Consider the following 19,144-nt stretch of genomic DNA (forward strand, 5'->3'; position numbering starts at 1 on the left):
ATGCAGTTGGTATGAACTAAATGTAAGGAAGAGAAATTTGGACAAATTTGATTTAGTAGGTAAATGGTCAATAGCCCCCTAACCTTATAAGAAATATTTGCCCTTTAAAAGAGACTGATAATCTTTAAAAAGTGAAACCTTAATTGTTGAAATTGTAAGCAATGCAACATAATATTGGAACTACATGAACACTAAAGGGAAATATGCAGATTCTTTTGGGGGAAGGAGATAATAGGTGAGATTTGCCTAGGAATCCTCTCCAAAGCTGTCCTTCAGGATGCTTCTCACATTTATTCCAACAACTTCTTTTATTTTTTTTTTTTAATTTTTACACACTGCAATTTGATTCATTGTACACAACAACTTCTATTATCCCACTTCCAAATGCCTAGATTTTACAAAGGCTATATATTAGGTTTTGAATCATCCAATAAGGGGGCAGTGAGATCACCAATATGTTTGTGGTGGGCAAGGACCAGGTAGAGATATAATATATACCATCACTGAACATAAGAATCATTTCTGAATTGAGTTCTGCTGCTACCAAAAAATATATTGGCCTATGTAGACAACACCATGCTGATTGTATGTAAATATACTGAGTGTTGATGCTGAGTCATGTTAATTAACACAGACCAACACTTCTTGGTGATATACTACAATCAATATTGTTCTATTATGTTATCATCTCTAATTAATTTTGGCTCTTTCAGCAAAACAGCAGACTTTAGCTACACCAGGAAAGGAATTTGAAATATACATTGCTTTACTGTGGGCTAAGCTAGTGACTGACTAAGCTTTGCGGGAAGAAATCATTTCACATCACTGCTCTCTGTTGTTGTGTTTCAACCAGAAAGCTCTGCAGAGAGGAAAAAACATAATCACTGCAGGAGAAGAATTTAAGAGGTGGAAAAAGAAAGAAACTATGTGACTGTCCAAGAGAAGCTTGGAGTTTGAGTAGAATTCAAACGGAAGCACAAGTCAATTTACTGGCATTATTGCAAAAGCTAAACACTTACATGTTTCACCCCATTTCTCTTTGTAAGAGAGTGAAATGTCTCTTTCTAATGTTGGGAGGGAGTGGATTGTAGCAATAAATAGAGGGGCTTCTCAAATCTAAATGAGCAGGTTCAAATCCCATCTCACCACCACTTTTCAGACATCTGCTTTGGGACAAGGTCCTTATTCTCTCAAGCATCCTTCTCCTCATCTGTAATATGGGATTAATAATAGTTATTATCATCCACTACCTCGGAGAAAGCCATAAGGAAGAAGACATGCCTGAAGGAGCCTGGCACCCCTTAAGCATTCACAAAGTGTAAGCTATTATTAGGTTGAAGGAAATAATTTTGTGGCCTGCTCAGTTCAGTGTATAGTGGGGCTATGTATAATAGGCCCTTAGTCTACCCACCCAGACAAAATCGTTACATTCTAGGCCAACTCTGCACCTCCTGTGACCATGGGGGTCCAGGGTGACAAGATCCACTGTTCCTTAAAGCTGCCCTTCAGTGACTTCAGGTTTCTTCCAGTATAGGTAGCATGGTCATGGGTGGGGAAAAAATTGACTAGTTAACTTTCTGAAAGAATGTGGCCATCTCCATCATAATCTAAGGACAGGACTAGTTCTATCTGAAGAAGAAAGGGGCCCTTTTGCTGCCTAGGTCTTGTATGTTTAAAAATCAGCCTGTGGTTGATTTAATTTTATTTCCTATTTACCTTTTAACTGTGAGCCAGAGTTAGCACTGGAACATCCGGGCTGCATCTCATAAAGCCAGCTTACAGTTCTGTATATGATTCTAGTCCCCCCAAGTCAAGGCAAGGAGCAAATTTCCTGGCTGAGGATAAAGCAGCTGTCATGGATTGCCTCTTCATTATGCACTGCTGTAACTCATTGCTATTTGTCCCTCACTCTAATGAGCACTGAACTCACTCAAAATATACTAAGAGATAGTTTTTATTAAACATGATATTAAGAAAAAGGTTAGCTTCTCTTTTAGCACTGCAGGCAATTACTGAAATATATGAATTCAAATGGGAGTAGAATTATAATAGGTTCGTTTTTTTTTAAGTCATCCCAGATTCCACCCTTTCCCTTCCTCCCCTTTTCCTCCATTTCCAGCTCTATCAAATAAAACGTAATAAGAACATATAACAATGTCCCAGGAGTCCCTTTGAGAGAGCCTTAGAGAGATCATCCAACCAGTCCCGAGCATACTCAGTATTAGATTATAATCACCTGTGAGTATCTCATCTATCTCATTAGATCATAACTCCTCATAGATGGGGATCATATGTTTTTATAACTCTTTTTTTACCTCCAGCTCCCACCCCTCCTTGTCCCAGTTCTGAGACATTCTGAGATGACCTTAGTGCTGGGGACAGAAAGCAAGCAAGCAAGCCCAGGAGGAACCCACAGCAGCTTGCAACTTGCAGCCTGGCATTTTATGGAGAACGGAATCATTCCTGGGGACTCCATAGCACCTCTGTGGATGGAACAGTGACTCCAGCCTCCTCTCTGACTTAGCTGCCTCTGCTTCTGTCCCCACTGTTGCTCTGCTGTCTGCCCGAAAACCCATTGTATCACATCTTCCATTATTATCTCTTGGCCTGTTCAGTGCACTTTTTTCCTGTGTATCTCTTGGTATCAGCACTTTCTCTGTATGCCTTACATTCAGTTTCTCAAAGAGGGAGGGTATGCTTAATTTAATTATTACAGTAGCACCTATATCAAGTCATCTTGGAAGCCACTGACTGGTATATAGGAGGCCATATCTCTGACCAGCCAGCTCTGGTTCAGGGTAACTGTGTTCCCTGGACCAAATAAGTCCTCTTGGACATAGTACTCTGACTAAGAGAAACTTTGGGTGTGGTTGGTTCTCAGCCTTGTAGTACTCTTCCTCCAACAAAAAACAAAAGATTAATTTCTCCAAAAATGTCTCCTGAATGGCCAACTGGCTGTGGGCTAGACTTTGGCTTTTGGCTAGCAAATAATAGACTTCTGTGGAAAATTAGTACAAACCAGAAAACAACTGCTAAATGCCAACACTGCACAACACAGAAGAGAGATTGATTGAATAAAACAGTGCCCCTGATCTCTAGATGCCCATGAATAACAGCCTATGACAGTAGCTAAGAGCATAAGCTTTGGATACCAGTTCAAATCATGAATTTTTCTACTTACCAGCCAAGTGACCTTAACCTGCCTAAGCTTCAGTTTCCTCATCTGTACAGTAGGGCTTTGCACTGGGAAAATACAGGGAAGTGGCAGCATCTTAATCAATTTAGTTTCTGTCATGAAATGTCTAAGACTGAGTAATTTAAGAAAGAAGGACATTTTGGCTCATAGTTCTGGAACCCAGGAAGTCTAAAATCAGGTAGCTGGTGAGGGCTTCTTGCTGCTTCATACCATGGTGGAAGTCAAAAAGGAGAGAGAGCACACACACAAGGCACAAAAGGGGACCAACCTCCTGCAAAACTAACCCATTCCTGAAAGGAAGGCATCAACCTGTTCAGGAGGGCTTAACCCCCACCAAGAAAACCCTTCCATACTGGAGAATATCATGCTAAGTGAATAAGACAATCTAAAAGAACCAAAGGCTGAATATTTTCTCTGATATGCAGATGCTAATTCACAATAAGGGGAGATGGGGTAGAGAAGAATAGAAGTACTTTGGATCAGATATGGGAGTGAAGAGAGGGGAGGGTATACAGGGGTGGGAAGGATAGAATGAATCAGATATTGTTACCCTATGTACGTATATGATTACATGACCTGTGTTAACTCTACATCATGTAACCAGACTAATGAAAAGTTATTCTCCATCTATATATGATGTGTCAAAATTCATTCTGCTGTCATTAATAACTAATTAGAACAACAACAACAATAAAAAAACAAAACACAAAAAAAAAAACCTTCATTTGGCCCACCTCTCAACCCTGCCAGATTTAGGAATTAAGTCATCAACACATGAACTTTGGGGGGGACACATTCAAACCATAGCCCCTAGGAAATGGATTCCGTAGCCACACAACCTGGTGCTTCATGAGATCAGAATATGGGAACAATAATCCCTTACTTGGATGATGCTATGATTTATAAATTCATACATAAATCATTTAACATAGATCCTGCAGAAGAACATCCATGTATTTTCCAAGGTAACCTAAATACTAAAATGAAAATATCTATAAAGTGTCTTGGAAGAAGAAAAAGGATAGAGTGGGGGCCAGAGAAACCTCTACTAGGAGCTAGTTGTTAGGACCAAACCAGTTGTTGGGAGGGGTTGAGGCTGAAACTATGGACACAGGAGTGCTTTTGCCCTGTGGCATCCCAAGCTGTTGCAGCTTCTCTCCTGGGGTCTGACAGGAGGCCAGAGGCAACCGTGGAGATATACCATGTATTAAAGGGCAAATGCAGCCACATCTGTAGTAAACAACTCCAATAGTTGCAAAGTGCATCTCCTGTTGTAATGGGAGAGGTCAGAGTTTCTATAGATTTGCATTGATTTTGTGTTCTTCTAGGCCTTTCTGGATGTTATTATTGCTGAGCCACCATTTTGAGGGTTTGTTTACTTAAGTTTAACTGCTCTCAGGGAAAACAGTATGAAAAATACATGACGATGCTCTTGGATTTATTTAGCACAAGTTTTTCTTCCTTGTCGGAGACTCAACTCAGGGTACTAGTTTGAAAGTCTAAATATCAACCAAGAAGGTTATTAGAGGAGGAAAGTTCATTTTAGGATACACCCACACTTAGTTTGCGTCACATGAAATTTAAACACAAACTGATAGCCACGAAGATTTGGTTTTGCTCTGTGATTGTCTTAGACCAGATAGGGAAAACTTACTCTTGTCTAAACTTCTAACTGAAGTAAAATGTCCTTTTTTTCATAATAAATGAACAGAACTAATTTTTAACTAGAGGTCACAATTTGTACTGTTAACATGACCAGAATCTGATGGCAGTGAGGTTTCTGTGAATCACCCAGAATATAAGGACCCTGGGTGTGGGAAAACAAATTGTTTTGATGAATGAAGGAGCTAGGTGTCATGGCAGCAATTGTCCTCTGTCATAGTCAGGCCAAGCTACTACGAGCAACATGCTGAGCAAGTAGATGATCAGGGACAGTGCAATGCATTAAAATGACAAGGAAGATCTGCTAGAACTCAGGCATCACTTTGGCCATTTTATTTTTCTGAGATTAAAAAGTGCTCAACTTTTTGTACTTCTTACCATCTTCCTTTTATGCATAAATAACTATCTTTGATTAATAAGATCAATTTTACCTTATATATTTAAGACATAGATCCAAAGAAGAGCAGTTGATTGACCCTTGAAAGACCTTGGCTTCTTCATTACTTTGTTAAGCTATCTAATAAACAGAACACTTATTGTTTGTAGTATGCATTAGGATGTGTAATGAATATAATGACAATGGTTTCAAATTGTACAAAAGGAAGAATAAGGGAACACAGAAGTCACCCATGTCCCTGGCATTCATGCAGAGTTCATAACACTTTTACTAGTTGACACCATTTGCACACATTGGAGGCCAGATTTGAGATGCAGCACTTTTGAACAAAAAGTGCAGCAGGGTGCCTTATAATTCAATGTCATGTGTGCCTCTTTGACCTTAAGTTCCCTGAGATCTAAGGTGCATTCTTTGGCAGCATGGGTCCCAGTCTCTAATGAAAGAGGAATTGAAAACACTTTTGAAAGTCATCACATGGTGATACTTCTCCCTGTTATCCGTACCTTTTTTGTAATAACACAAAAAATAAATAATACAAAATACAAGTAAAAAATAAATAATGCAAAAAAAAAAGTTCAAGTTTGAACTTCAGAGGCAGTTTTTGGTTCTGAAACAGAACAAAAGATGGATTTTCAAATTATGATGTTGGATTGACACAAAGTACTATTTCCCTCAGAACATTGTTCTCTTGCCATTATCGGATCTCCCTCTCTGGAGAAATGGCATTCATGAAAAAGGAGTACATTTATAAAAGTTAGAAATAAAATTATAGGTTGGGCACATCTTCCTAGAAGTAATACACACCAGGTCAGTAGATTCCCTGCATTTTCCATTTCCTTATGTTTGCATTTACTTAATTTTATTCAACCTTATGGTAGTGTTTTTGATACTGAGAATCAAGGTATTTTTACATTTGTCAGCTGGATATTTGAAGGGAGGAGGTGACACTGTGTGAAAGGGAACCCAGGGCATTGAGCCAACGCTCCATAGATCTGTAACTAACCTGGGCATCCAAACCCCTGGTATTTCATAGGCATCTTTCTGGCTCTTTGTTCAGAGGTCCAATATTTCCAAAGAAATGCAGTCCCCCATCTGGAAATAAAAGATTGAGTCTCTCCCACTTCTAACATCTTCATAGAATAAAAAGTCCTACCGATAAAAACACTCAAAGTATTTAAGGAAAGCTGAGTTTGTGGCACACTCTTGTAATCCCAGCAACTCAGGAAGCTGAGGCAGGAGTATTGCTGGTTTGAGACTAGCCTGGGCAACTTACTGAAGCCCTGTCTGAAAAAAATTAAAAGGTGGGGGGTACAGGGTCTCCTCTCATAGGCTGCCATATTTGTTACCTATCCAAGTGCTAAACAACTTTCCTTTTGTTCATTATTGATCCCCTACCACAATGCCTGGCATACAATAGACACACAATAAATGTTAGTTGAATTGAACTTTGAAGGATTAAGAAATCCCAAATTCAAAAGGGAAATTTTCCAAGATTCAAATTTTTTTCCTTTATTAATTAAAATAAACGTCCATATGGGATAATGCAATACACACAAACAGACACATCCATATTTGTATACATTCATATAAACACATTCAACAATAAATTTAAAACTGAACATCCCTGTAACCACCACCTGGTAATTTCAACCTCTTTGCTTTGGTTTCAAATGTTTCACTTTTATTCCCTTAAAGTGCTTAACACAATGACATGTCATTTGATACGTGAGATGAAAATAAGAATTTAAAAAATATTTTATGTAAATTCATTAAAATAATACCAATATATGAAATTAATAGACCAAGAATATGGCATTTCCAACGAGTACTGTGATTCCTGTGCAATTAATTGTAGGTACCTTTGGAGAGAAGTTTTACAATCTCATGCAAAGCTAAGATTATAACTTCAGAAATACCAGAAGAATAAAAATGAATTGGGAGCAGGCTCCTATCCTGTCTACTTAGGTCAACCCAAAGGCCTAGAGGTTTTAAGACAGCTTTAAAGAAAGAAATGACTGTGTGCATGCAAAGAAAGTCCAGACCAATAATAATAATAATAATAATAATAAGCACTAATGAACTGAAAAGGGAAAATTTAAGAAGATAGTTGTTTCTTACTTAGTGATTTATTTATATGCTTTTGGGGAGAGAGTCCTTTCATACTAGACTTTGGGATGGGTCCAGACTCCTTTCTGAAGAAAAGTACCACCAAAGTTTTCATGAGAACTTGGAGAGGGATTTTGGTTAACCCATTAAATCCTAAGCTTTCAATCCTGGGAAAATAATAAATATTCAAATAGTATTTCAAAGTTACCATAAGTGATATATTACTCAATTTTTTAAGCGTGTACCTTAAATATATAATGTAAATATAAAGTATATAATGAATAATTATCTAATTATATCATTATGTTAATTCAAAATCAAGTTCTAGATTGTGATTTCCCACCTATTTCAATACACCTGTTTCATTTTCACTTAAATATCCACACAATTGTAAGCATGGAATTTAACGAGTATAACAGGCATGTGAAGGCTTTTAGCTGGTGCCATTTAGCTAACTTAAGATTGAAATACTGAAAAAAAATAAGAATCTCACAAGAAAGATTCTTCTGTAAAATCGAATTTTTTGCCCCAAACTACTTGCTTTAGAGCACAAAAAGAACTCAGTTACAGTTGAGAGTTTCAAACAGTTGCTATCATTCTTGCCCAGAGGGTGAGTAAACCTGAAACACATCACCCATGAAGAAAAATTGCATCTGTTAATAAAATGCATTTTTCCTTCATAGAGGATGTTCATATGTATTCCCTTGTGACCTCTGGATTTCATAATTATTAAACTGCATTTATAGTCAAAGCACTTTAAAACAGTGAACACTTACCAAGTACCCAGACTTTATATAGTATACTAGCCACTCTGAAAGTGCTGAGTGAATAGTTATACAGACTCTTTTTTTGTTTATATGTTTCTTTGTTTGGGTACCAGGACTTGAGCCCAAGGGTTTTCAACTACTGAGCCACATCCTCAGCCCATTTTTTATTTTTACTTTCAGGCAGTGTCTTGCTGAGTTGCTGAGGGCCTCACTGAGTTGCTGGGGGTGGCTTTGAATTTGCAATCCTCCTATCTCAGCCTCCCAAGCCACTGGGATCACGGGCATGGTTACTGTGCCCTGCTCTATCTTGAATTATAAAATAAATGCTGAAAAATTTTATGGAAGCAAAGATTGGAAAATTAACAGTTTTATAACCTTATCTGACTCTTTCTACTGCTAGTGATTAGGTGGGTATAAAGGAACAACTTTGTCTTAATAAGTTTATCAATAAAATTAAATAACCATTTTGGAATGTACGTGGTACATTCCAAATGTACTACAAATGTTAAACAAGCAGAAGCTGGATGACATCTGTGAACACAAAAGAGGAGACAAGTTATGGTCTGCTTTTCCTTCCCTATAACCTACTGTATGTCCAACAGAGTCATTTTAAGATCTCTGGTAAAACTGTTCAGGTGTGTGAAAAATAGAAGCTAGTGTTTTTTGTGTTTTTGAAAACAGAAAGAGTTCTAATCACTGGATTCATCTCCAGCACATACAGAAAAGTCCTAAATAGTCTTAAGAGAAACAAAGGAAAACCTGAGCTGTGTCATGTCCTGAAGACAAGGAGTTCTCATTCTGAGGGTGCTTATGCAGAACTAAAAGTGGAATAAAACATGGCCAGGAGACATTTACATGGAAAGATAGGAGATGCTTTGAGAAATGAAATCAGTGAATGTGTAAAAGATATGCAATATACATGTCTCAAGTTCGAAGTGCTACGGGAACAAGCAGCCTGCATTTAAATATACAATTATCTCAATTTTCAACAGCGAGATTTGTTGCAACAGAATGTTATCTTTATTTTTTTCCTTTCTTTTTTTTTGGTTTAAGTGCTCCAAATATCTCTGGAGCCTATGCTAACCATCAAATGCTCCTTTGTTTTCACAAAAGTCTCCTGATCTGTTCAAGTCTCTAAATTCCAAATAATCTTCTTGGGTACCAACATTAGTCATCATTATCATGTTCAGAAGGTAATCTGGAAGGTATTACAATCCTTCAAACTGGCTTCTCATTTTCCCCTTTCAATTGTATGGTATAGTGCTACTCCTACTATAGTTATTAATAATAAGGGGGTATGGAGTATCAGTTGTCTGCACAGCTGGGGGAGAGTTACATAACCAGGCGTAGGTATGCAGATGCATACTCACGCCCAAAGACATGAATGAGTTATTCCCCAAAATAAACCTGCCTTCTTATTGTTTTATAAAAGTCTAAATTAGGTTGGCATAAATAAAAAACACTCATTTTTATTTATGCATCTTGAATTCACTTTTATAAATATGTAAAATAAATACATTTTGAGAGTTTAATGAGTTTTATAATTCTGTTCCTAGATAAACACGCTTTTTTCAGGGAAAAAAACATAAAACAATTATTTCCTGATTTATTCCAAATTAGCTAAAGGGCCTAAAACATAAGAGAGCAAATAATGAATACAAATAAGGAAAGACTCCACATACTGCTTTCCTTCAGCCCCAATGTATTAGAACATGAGGATATGAAAATAACTAATGGCTTTCTGCACTGAAACTTGATCTATGCTGATAAAATGACTATTTGGATCTGAACCAAGAAGGGTTAGTGGTCCTTGCTTCACAAAGGCCAGGAAAAGCCAGTTAGGGATAGAATAATATAACTTATTTCTTTAGGTATGGCTAGCACCCCTGCTTTTGAGTAACCCATCACCAGATAATGTAGAAAGCAAAATCTTTATTCACTTCCAAAGCCGGTTCTCACTGTCTTTCTGGAAAGAAGAGGTACTCCTTCCAGTTCTGAGGTCACCAGACTCGATTATCCTGGGAAGTAGCTTAACTATAAATGCAGCCTGCAGACCCAGAAGGGTGTGAGGGTGATGAACACCTGCAGTTGGTCTGCCTTGCAATTCATAATTCGCCATGGAATTACTACCTGGCTGACCGTTACATTGTTACAAAGCTATCACTGTGAAATTAATTCTTAAATTTTAACATCAGATTTAGTAGTCTAGCCCTTGAACATGTTGTATATTTGTAGTCTCCCTTTCCTCCAAAATTGTATAGAAAAAGTAGATCAATACATATTTTGATCTCAGAAGAGCTATTTAGAACATATGAATTCTATCTACCTTTCATATATTGTAATAATTCAGATTAAGGAAATAATTCTTGCACTCCCTATCTTGCTGCCTTCTCCCTGTCTTCGTGCTGTCCTTTCTTCCCCCTCCCATACCCCACTCCTATCTAACCCAGTCCATAAATGACTTGGAGTACTGTGCTCAGCATTAGCAGTGTCAGCATTTAGGACTTCTATCTAAATAACTTCTTGATCCCCCTGGCGATAAAGGGAGACAGCATGGTGGGAGTGGGGGTTCCCTGCACCACCAGAGCAGGAAGTCAATATTGTGGAGTGGGAAGGCTTTCTGACCCTGTTTGCTTCCCCTGACAACTTAAATTCTAATATTAGTGATTTGTTCCTTTGGGTCAGGGCATTGGCCCTTATCAAAATGCAAATCCCTTTGGGCCAAAAAAATGGCCTTAAGCTGCTATCATTCATTAACACCATGCAACTAATACATGTATTGGAATATTTCTAGCAGAATCAGGCTGGAAGTAATATTTTAAAAACAACTAAAGAGATCCAGTTTGAAATTGATTCAGGACTATATAAGAGGTTGCTAACCATTCAGAGAGAAGTAGGAAGCCATTACAGGCAAAGAAGGAGGAAAACAAAAGCAACCAGAGGTTGAAGAAACTCATCTGATTCCCAGTTTTTTTCATCCTTGCTCCTGAGTGTCAACCTTCCAAACAGTAAAGAAAACAATAGCTACCTGAACACCCCATGGGTCTAGCCTAGGGGACATGGTTTCCTGCATAGTTTCATCTGGGATCTTATAAGGCAAGAGTCATGGAGAGTGGAAAGCACCCATGGAAATGAACTTAGAGGTGATCAGTGTGGGATGCCAGGGGGGAGCTAGAAGTTGTTCATTGCATTTACAGGAGTTTCTGACACATGAATATTCTGATCATGACTACTAAAACTAAGTGCAAAACTGGTCAAAGTCTTATTTCACTCTGGAGCTTCAATATGCATCTCACCAAACTATAACTGGGTATGTTTGGTGAGTACATGGTCCTTTGTTCTCTTTTTACATTTAGTTAAGTACTTCTGGTATTTTCATTTGTACAAAGTTCACTGCCATTGTTCAGAGGAATACAATGAATAAAAAATACAAAAGAGCTGTTCCCAAGTAGCTACTAAAGGGTTGTAAGAAGAAAATAAAACAATAAATATAATGCCAGTTAAGACTATGATGTGAGCTCTCTGGGAAATACAGATGAAACACACATACAGTGTGCTGAGTGTTAAATAGTGCTCAACCCTTTAGTTATAAATAAACTGTTCAGCCATTGCCATAAAGATTGGCAGTTGGGAGTGTCAGTTACTTTCATGCAGATGACCTAAAGCAAGCCATCAATTATCCACTGAGATGAGAAATAACTAAAAAAAATCTTGGAAATTTACCATTGATTAAAAAAAAAAAAAAAAAAAAAAACAAAACTATCTGCTCCACCTCTGCTAGAAATTCCCAAAGGTCTCTAAGCATAAAAAAAAAAAGGAAGTGGAAATTCAAATATCTTTTGAAGCTTTTTCTGACATTGTGCCTTTTGAGTCAGGAATGCTCCTTGTCATGTACAGTAGGGTTGGGATTGAGAGATGCCAGAGTGCTTGAGGTTAGAGCAGAGATCTAAGTGGAGGTAGCAGAAGGTATTGAGGCTAAAAGAAGGTTCAAAGTGGGCCACTATGTGGAAGGGCATGGTTCAGAATTTCAGAAGATGAAATTCAATGAAATGCAGGTGAGAAAGAGCCAGAAGCAGGTATTGAAGTCAGAGTACAAAGCCAGGATTCTATGTTAAGTGACATTGAACCCCACAATAAATGTTAGCACTTGAGACTTGCTTTCATGGAGTGTTCAGGAGAAATGCAGAGGTCAAATTTGTTGGGCCAGAGACTGAGTGAATGTTTTCAGACAAACCAGTCTTATTTGGATAAGTCAGCATCTCTCTCCTTGTGTCCTCATGTTGCTTGGTAATAAGTGAAAATCACTCTCATAGTCATTCATGTCATACACATGTATTAAGCAACTACTGTGTTCCAGGTTCCATGCTGAGTGTGCACAGAAATTCAAATGGAAGCAAAGTGCAGTGTAACACATAGTCCAAGCACATAGTCCAAACTTAGCTGAATTACACCTATTTTCCTGAGGCTGGCCAACAGCTGACCTTAAAAGACTAACTTCAACTTTCAAATAGTCCTGACTAAGCGTCTCACAGAACTCATATAATTAATCACAAATGTCCTTTGGTTCACAACCCTTTCAGAGACAGATGTTTTATAACAATTTAACTTGAGGACACATGCGTTGAAGTACTATTGAGCAAAAAACCACTAAGCTTTTCAGTTTACACCCAGATTGTTGTGTCTGTCCTCTTGCACCTACGTGTCCCGTCCTCCTGCCCATCTGTTCCTTTCACTCAAGTCCCAGAATCCTACGCCATGGGCAGGATTTTCACCTCTCAATATAGTACTGTGTATCTTACCTCATAGTTCAACTGACTTCCTGAGAATAAATCACTGTCCTTGTATTTCTAAGCAACAACGAATATTGAATTTGTTGTTAACATATGTGAGGCTTTGTTCATTCAATAGATTACATATTTTAATCACCAATAACTGTCCTGAGATATCAGATGATAAGTCCTGGAGGATCAACTTTTAATCACTTATTGATTACAATTTGAGAAGCCCCGTGTCCAGATTAAAAGCAGTATGACTTGTCCTGTGGTAAGTAAATCTGCTGCATTTGAAGTTTGAAGTTGTTTTAAGTGCCGTGAACCAAGTTTCTCCTGTGGTGGTTTTCAAGATTGTGACATTTTATCCTAGTTTTACAGTGAAAAGGGTTCTTTAGCAAAGTGTTGAAAGGCAACACAAGTTCACTCTGAGGCTTTGATTATGTTTAATAGCTTTGCTGTCAGACGATGAGTCATGATCTTTCTCTTCTGTTTTACAGTTTGTATTTACACCTCCTTGCATTTGATAAAAGCAATGTGACGGGCTCTGCCCATTGACAATGATGACTCCTTTATTTTAATAAGTGCAGAGGAAAAAATAAAACTTAGTGTGGTAGGGTGTAAAACCCCTTCCTTCAGCCATCTTCAATTTCAGGAGTTTTATTTGCATCCTGGTAAAATCACTACTTTGCAGCATTAACTGTCAACACATTCATCATTTAATTTACATGGGAAGTTTTGCTTTCTTCCATCAGGCTCAATTTAGCATATGAAGTTAAGAAAAATTTCTTATCTTGTCTATTTGCAAGCCTGCATGAGGTAAACATTTATAAGTATGCTTTTGTAATATTTAGTTTTTTTGGGTTTTTTAATATTTTTAGTTATAGATAGGCACAATACCTTTGTTTTATTTATTTATTTTTACGTGGTGCTGAGGATAAAATCAGGTGCCTCACATGTGCTAGGCAAGTGCTCTACCACTGAACCACAACCCCACCCCCTAATATTTAGTTTCATGTGGAAGAATCAATGCCCAATTCTCTCTCCAGTCTAGTAAGGCTGAATTGTCTAGCAGCAGGGCGTGGTCAGTGTAAATGGTTCTAAAGAGGTTACCACTGAGGAATAGAATTCGTATTTTTAAACTCATATTGGACTTACTAATTATTAATAATTCATACCAAGTTTGTTCTTTCTAGGCAGCCTTTTTAAAAGTCATTTCTTTTAGAAGTCTTAGAACTTAGCTTTGTGTTCATTTTCCATATACCATCTTCAGTCAGATGTTACTAATTTGAAAAGAGGTTTCATCCCCTTTGGTGAAAATAATTTGAGGTATAACCCAGTTGGTACCTGAGTGCCTGTAACTCACCCCTCAGGTAGGAGTCTATTTAGAATTAATGAGAGAGATGAAGTCATGAGTGAGTATAAGAGGGAGGTAAACTTTTTCTGTAAAGAAGCAGATGGTAAATATGTTTGGTTTTGTGAGCCATACAGTCCTTGTCCCAACTACTCAATTCTGCTATTGCATCTCGAAAACAGGCATAAACAACATGAGCAAATCAGCATGACTGTGTTCAAATAAAACTTTTATTTACAAACAACAGAGGGCAGAATAGATGAGGCCTGTGCAACGTAGTTTGCTGACCCCTGGTAAAAGATATCAACCATCTGGTGATTATATTTTGGCACATTGCTAAGAAACAGTGACATTAGACCTTTTCCTGTTACGTTCACACAGAGAATATATTAGAGTTCCTGGATACAGAACAGGTATTTAAAATGTGTGCTAAAACCAGATGAGTGGTACACACCTGTAATTCCTGCTATTCAGGAGGCTGAGGCAAGAGGACCACAAGTTTGAGGGCAGCTTCAGCAACTTAGGGAGATCCTGTCTCCTATTTTTTAAATAAATAAAAATAAATAAATAAAGTGTGTCCTGACACCAGCAAGGCTTTGCTCAAGTTTGTAGGAGCTTAGGCAATAAGTTCTTGAGTGCAAGGCCCAAGAAAACCAAAGGTGATCCAGGCAGAGGCACTAGATACTTGAACACCATTATGTTCTCTCAGATATTGAAAGTGCAGGGTGAACACATTGAGGTGGGAGTAGAAGAGGAAGTCTGACTATGGGAGAAGTTCCAGACAGTCACTGCTTTTGCTACTATGTCCATTCCAAATAAGAATCTATCCAGGGGCTTAGGGAAGTAGGAGTTATGCAGGTAATTGGGCCCTGGCCTAGTAGGCAGTTCAGAGAAGAGAGTCTATCCCAGTAGGAACAGCAGACTGCTCAGTAGGTGCCACTTTGGACTGGTAGAGGGATGCATGTTAGGTGGGAGGAAGTTTGGGGAGCTGATGGAGGAAAAGACATGAGAGAAATGCAAGGAGTGATTGATGAGTAACTCAGAAACCTAGAAACTGGAAACTTGTGTTATCAGCAGCTAGCTTTGTCAGTCAAGTGCTTCCCAGGCACCAAATTCCTGGGGTATTGCAAGATTTAATTAAGGCACCTCTGGAGTGTATGAGCCAGTTTCTGATCAACTGATCAGGTAGATGCTAGCATGTCCTCTGCAGGGACAGGGGAAGAGGATCAAGACCCAGGAACCATGTAGCGCGACTGAATTAGGGCTATAGGCATTATGCCTCATGTAGGGCCAAACTGTAAGAGCCTGAAATGGACACTTTTTTGATAAAGTCTCACTTATACTTCCACCAGGAAAATCAAATACTTTGCCTAATACTGCATTGTTCCATGAGAATCTTATCTACAGAAAGTCATATTGTCCTACTTTTTTTTTTTTTTTTTTACACATAAAGAACTTTTACATTGTGAGAAGAGTTTAAGAGATGCAGTGAGAATTTAAACTTGGACATTGAATCATTTTCAAGATGAAAGTGGAAACAAAGAACAGCATAAAAGGTATTATGTACAGTAGACATTTCAAGTTAAGATGAATTATTGTATGTAGACTACTTTAAAAAGTAAGGAGAATAATACTTTTAACCTTATGTGTATATTTAAACCACTCAAAAAAAGCATTTTTACTTTTTATGACAAGTGAAAGTAAAGGAAAATACTTGATATTAATTTTATAAAGGCAATATAAGTGTAAAGCATTTTGCTTTTATAGCCACAAGGAGACCCACGTGACTTTGTGCACCATTTATATAGATTTAGTGTAGACTTTTCAAAAAGAGATACTCTATTTGCTCTTTAATAAATGCAGTCTTTCCCATCCTACAGAATAATAGCCCCCTTTAACATCACAATTAGTGGCTTCTCCAGATAAGATTTGCCTGGAAGGAAAGTGTATACTGGTTCCAAGAAATTAATATCTCCTTGTTGAACACAGATTTCCTAAAAAGAAAACACATACACACACTCACACACACACACCACACACACACACACACACACACACCTTAACTTAGAATCCCATAATAGTTGGAAAACAAGAGAACTGACACCTAGTCACATGGCTCTCTTACAACCACACTCTGAGGAGCTGTAGATGTAAAGGAACTGGATTGAGATAAACTGTGGCATCTCCTAAGTGAGCCAGGAGAGACAGGATAGCTAGCTCAATTCTCACAACACTAATTGTACTGAACAACCTCAACGGCAAGGATAAATCTGTATGTGAAGAGTGGATATGGATAAGAGCCAGTTAGAACATCCACCTCCTGATTTCTGGAAAATAATCACATTCAGAGCAGCTTGCCAGCATTGACAAAGGTCCTAGTGCATGCAAAACATGGAGAGAGGGGCAATTGCCATGTGTTTATAGTCAGCTTTTTTGCTGCTGTGACTAAAAGACCTGATAAGAACAATTGTAAGGAGGAAATGTTTATTTGGGGGCTCACAGTTTCAGAGGTTTTGATCCATAGACAGCTAGCTCCATTCCTTGAGGCTTGGGGTAAGGCTGAACATCAGGGCAGAAGATTTGACAGAGGGAAGCAGCTCACAAGATGATAGAGAGACTCCACTCAACAGATACAAAATATATACCCAAAAGGAATACCCCCTGACCCACATCTTCCAGCCTCACCCTACCTGCCTTCACTTACCACTCAGTTAATCCCTATCGGGGGATTAACTCACTAATTGGGTTAAGGCTTTCATAACCAATCTTTTCACCTCTAAGCCTTCTTACATTAAAGGCTTTTGGGAAACGCCTCACATCCAAACCATAATACCACGGAAAGTGAGAACCCAAATGCAACAATACAAATGAGTGTATTGAAATGTAGGAATCTGAGCAGCAATCATTTTAAATAAAGAAAAATATAGTGAAACGAAAGTAATAGTGAAGTCTACTCACACATGTCCAGAATAAAGCAATGCCCAGAGCCATGTCCCTCAGTAGAAACTGCTAGTGAGTCTTGGGCACCTCAGTCTGGGGTGGCTCTTAGACCAAAGCCATGCAAAGTCAGGAGTATCTCTGACCAGCAGAAACCCAAACATACAATTTTCAGAGCATAGAAGGTTTGGTTTGGGCTCTGAGGTTCTTAGTCTTCATTGATCCTCCCATTTTCCATGCAGAGAGGCAAAATCAGACACCAAAATAAGCTTTATAAAGCTTTTCACTTCCAGAAGCACCTGTGTCTCCACTGAGACAGCATCTTTTGGAGGTTCTGTCCCCAAAAACTCTTCTACCCTTCCTGTTAAACATGCAGAGATTCACTTATCAAATGGTTTGCCTCCAATCCAAACAACCTTCTTTGTAATTATTTTTATTGTAACAAATTAGCCTAGCAATGATTTTGAAAGTGTTATTCTATATTGCAGACCCTTGCTCACACAAACTGCTTCATCACAGACCAATTTGGAGACTTTAGAGAAAAATAAACTCTTCTGGTTGCTAATCTCAGGGAAGACCTACCAGATCACATTCATTTCACCTCTCCACTCAATTTGCCCTGTGATAAACATGGCTTTGCTAGTTTTCTGCCTGTTTTATACAATAGGGATAATGGATATGAAATGAATACTTCAGAACAAAGGCAATGAAGTATTATTATAGCTGATGAAGGAATGATTTACTCTGAATGCCAATTGCTTAGAGCAAGGATTTTGTAAAAATCGAATAATAAATGCACACCATATTGGCAATGTATTCCCTTATTGATCTTTTATGGAAATCAGATTTCAGATAGAAAAATGCCTGACATGCTTAAGAATAGATTCTAGAGCAAATATCTATGATGAATTGTTATCAAGCTTCTAACTTGCTTACAGTACATTTTCAGAAGCACCCAGATACTTATAGTTTTCCTTATGTTTGTTGATTTGTAGAATCTATAAGTTAATAAAATTTGAAAGTGAAACTTTTGACTCAGAAGAAGCCTATAAGGCAGCAGTTCTTGTGTTGCATTAGATTCACCTGGGGAGTTCATTTAAAAGGGATTCCCAGTACCTTATTCTCCAGCGATTCTGATGCAGAAGTTTTAGGAAGGCCTAGGAATCTGCATTTAGACTAAATAGCCCATGTGCTTCTAGCCTGATGGCTCTTGATGAGAGTTTGAGAAAAACCGCAACAGAGTACCTCCTACTTTTGAATCAGATTTCACAGGGCACATATAAGAAAGAGGACAGAAAGTTAAGAGGCTTAAAATAGCTGAAATCAGAGCCGAGATCAAGCCTCTGGTTCAGAGTGCCAAAAGAGAGGAAAGGATAAAAAGAAATATATATAGCCAGGCCACTCACCTTGCTCCCCTTCACCTGATCCACACTGAGGCCACCTCTTATAAGAGAACCCAGCGCTAATCCCCCGCAGTCTCTAACACACCCACTGAGTTCAACACTCTTCATTTCTCAGGAATAAAGGCAAGTTTTAGTAAGCAGCACTGCAGCTAAAAGATGAGAGCTACTTAACACCAAGATAAAATAAAGGAATAAAAACACAGTCACACAAATGGGTTGCCTACCCTACCAAGTATTTAAAAACATCTGGATAGTGTACTTAGTTTCTGTTCATCCAGATGTTCCAGCTCTGGGGGCAAAGCATGCCATTCATTCAAGCCTTCCATTCGGATGACACTTACATGCTCCAACAATGTCTGAAGAGCATATTACAGGGTGTGGGGTGATGGTACAGCTTAGAACCATACACAGGCACTCCCCAGTTCCAAACAGATTCTGTCCGACAGGTCGATTTGTGACCCAGACATTCGTAATTCAGAACCTAGCTTCTTCTGGAAACCATGTTCCATGCTGTGGTTAACGGCTCAGGCCAGCCCACAGAAGACCCTTTAAT

The 19,144-nt window shown here is 38.3% G+C and overlaps 1 protein-coding gene across 26 annotated transcripts in view; it reads left to right on the plus strand.

Moving 5' to 3' along the window:
• B3GALT1 (beta-1,3-galactosyltransferase 1) overlaps positions 1-19,144 on the plus strand; it is a 644,122-nt gene that overhangs the window by 516,733 nt on the left and 108,245 nt on the right. Inside the window, exon 1 of one of the 26 annotated variants that reach the window (XM_079131889.1) lies at positions 12,771-13,171. The exons of the other annotated variants lie outside the window; for them this stretch is intronic. The gene's annotated coding sequence lies outside the window, so the exon portion shown is untranslated. Of the gene's footprint in view, positions 1-12,770; positions 13,172-19,144 lie in introns of those variants that run through there. 26 annotated transcript variants of the gene reach the window in all.

The sequence above is a fragment of the Sciurus vulgaris genome (assembly GCF_902686455.1).
Source record: "Sciurus vulgaris genome assembly, chromosome: 3".
NCBI lineage: Eukaryota > Metazoa > Chordata > Mammalia > Rodentia > Sciuridae > Sciurus > Sciurus vulgaris.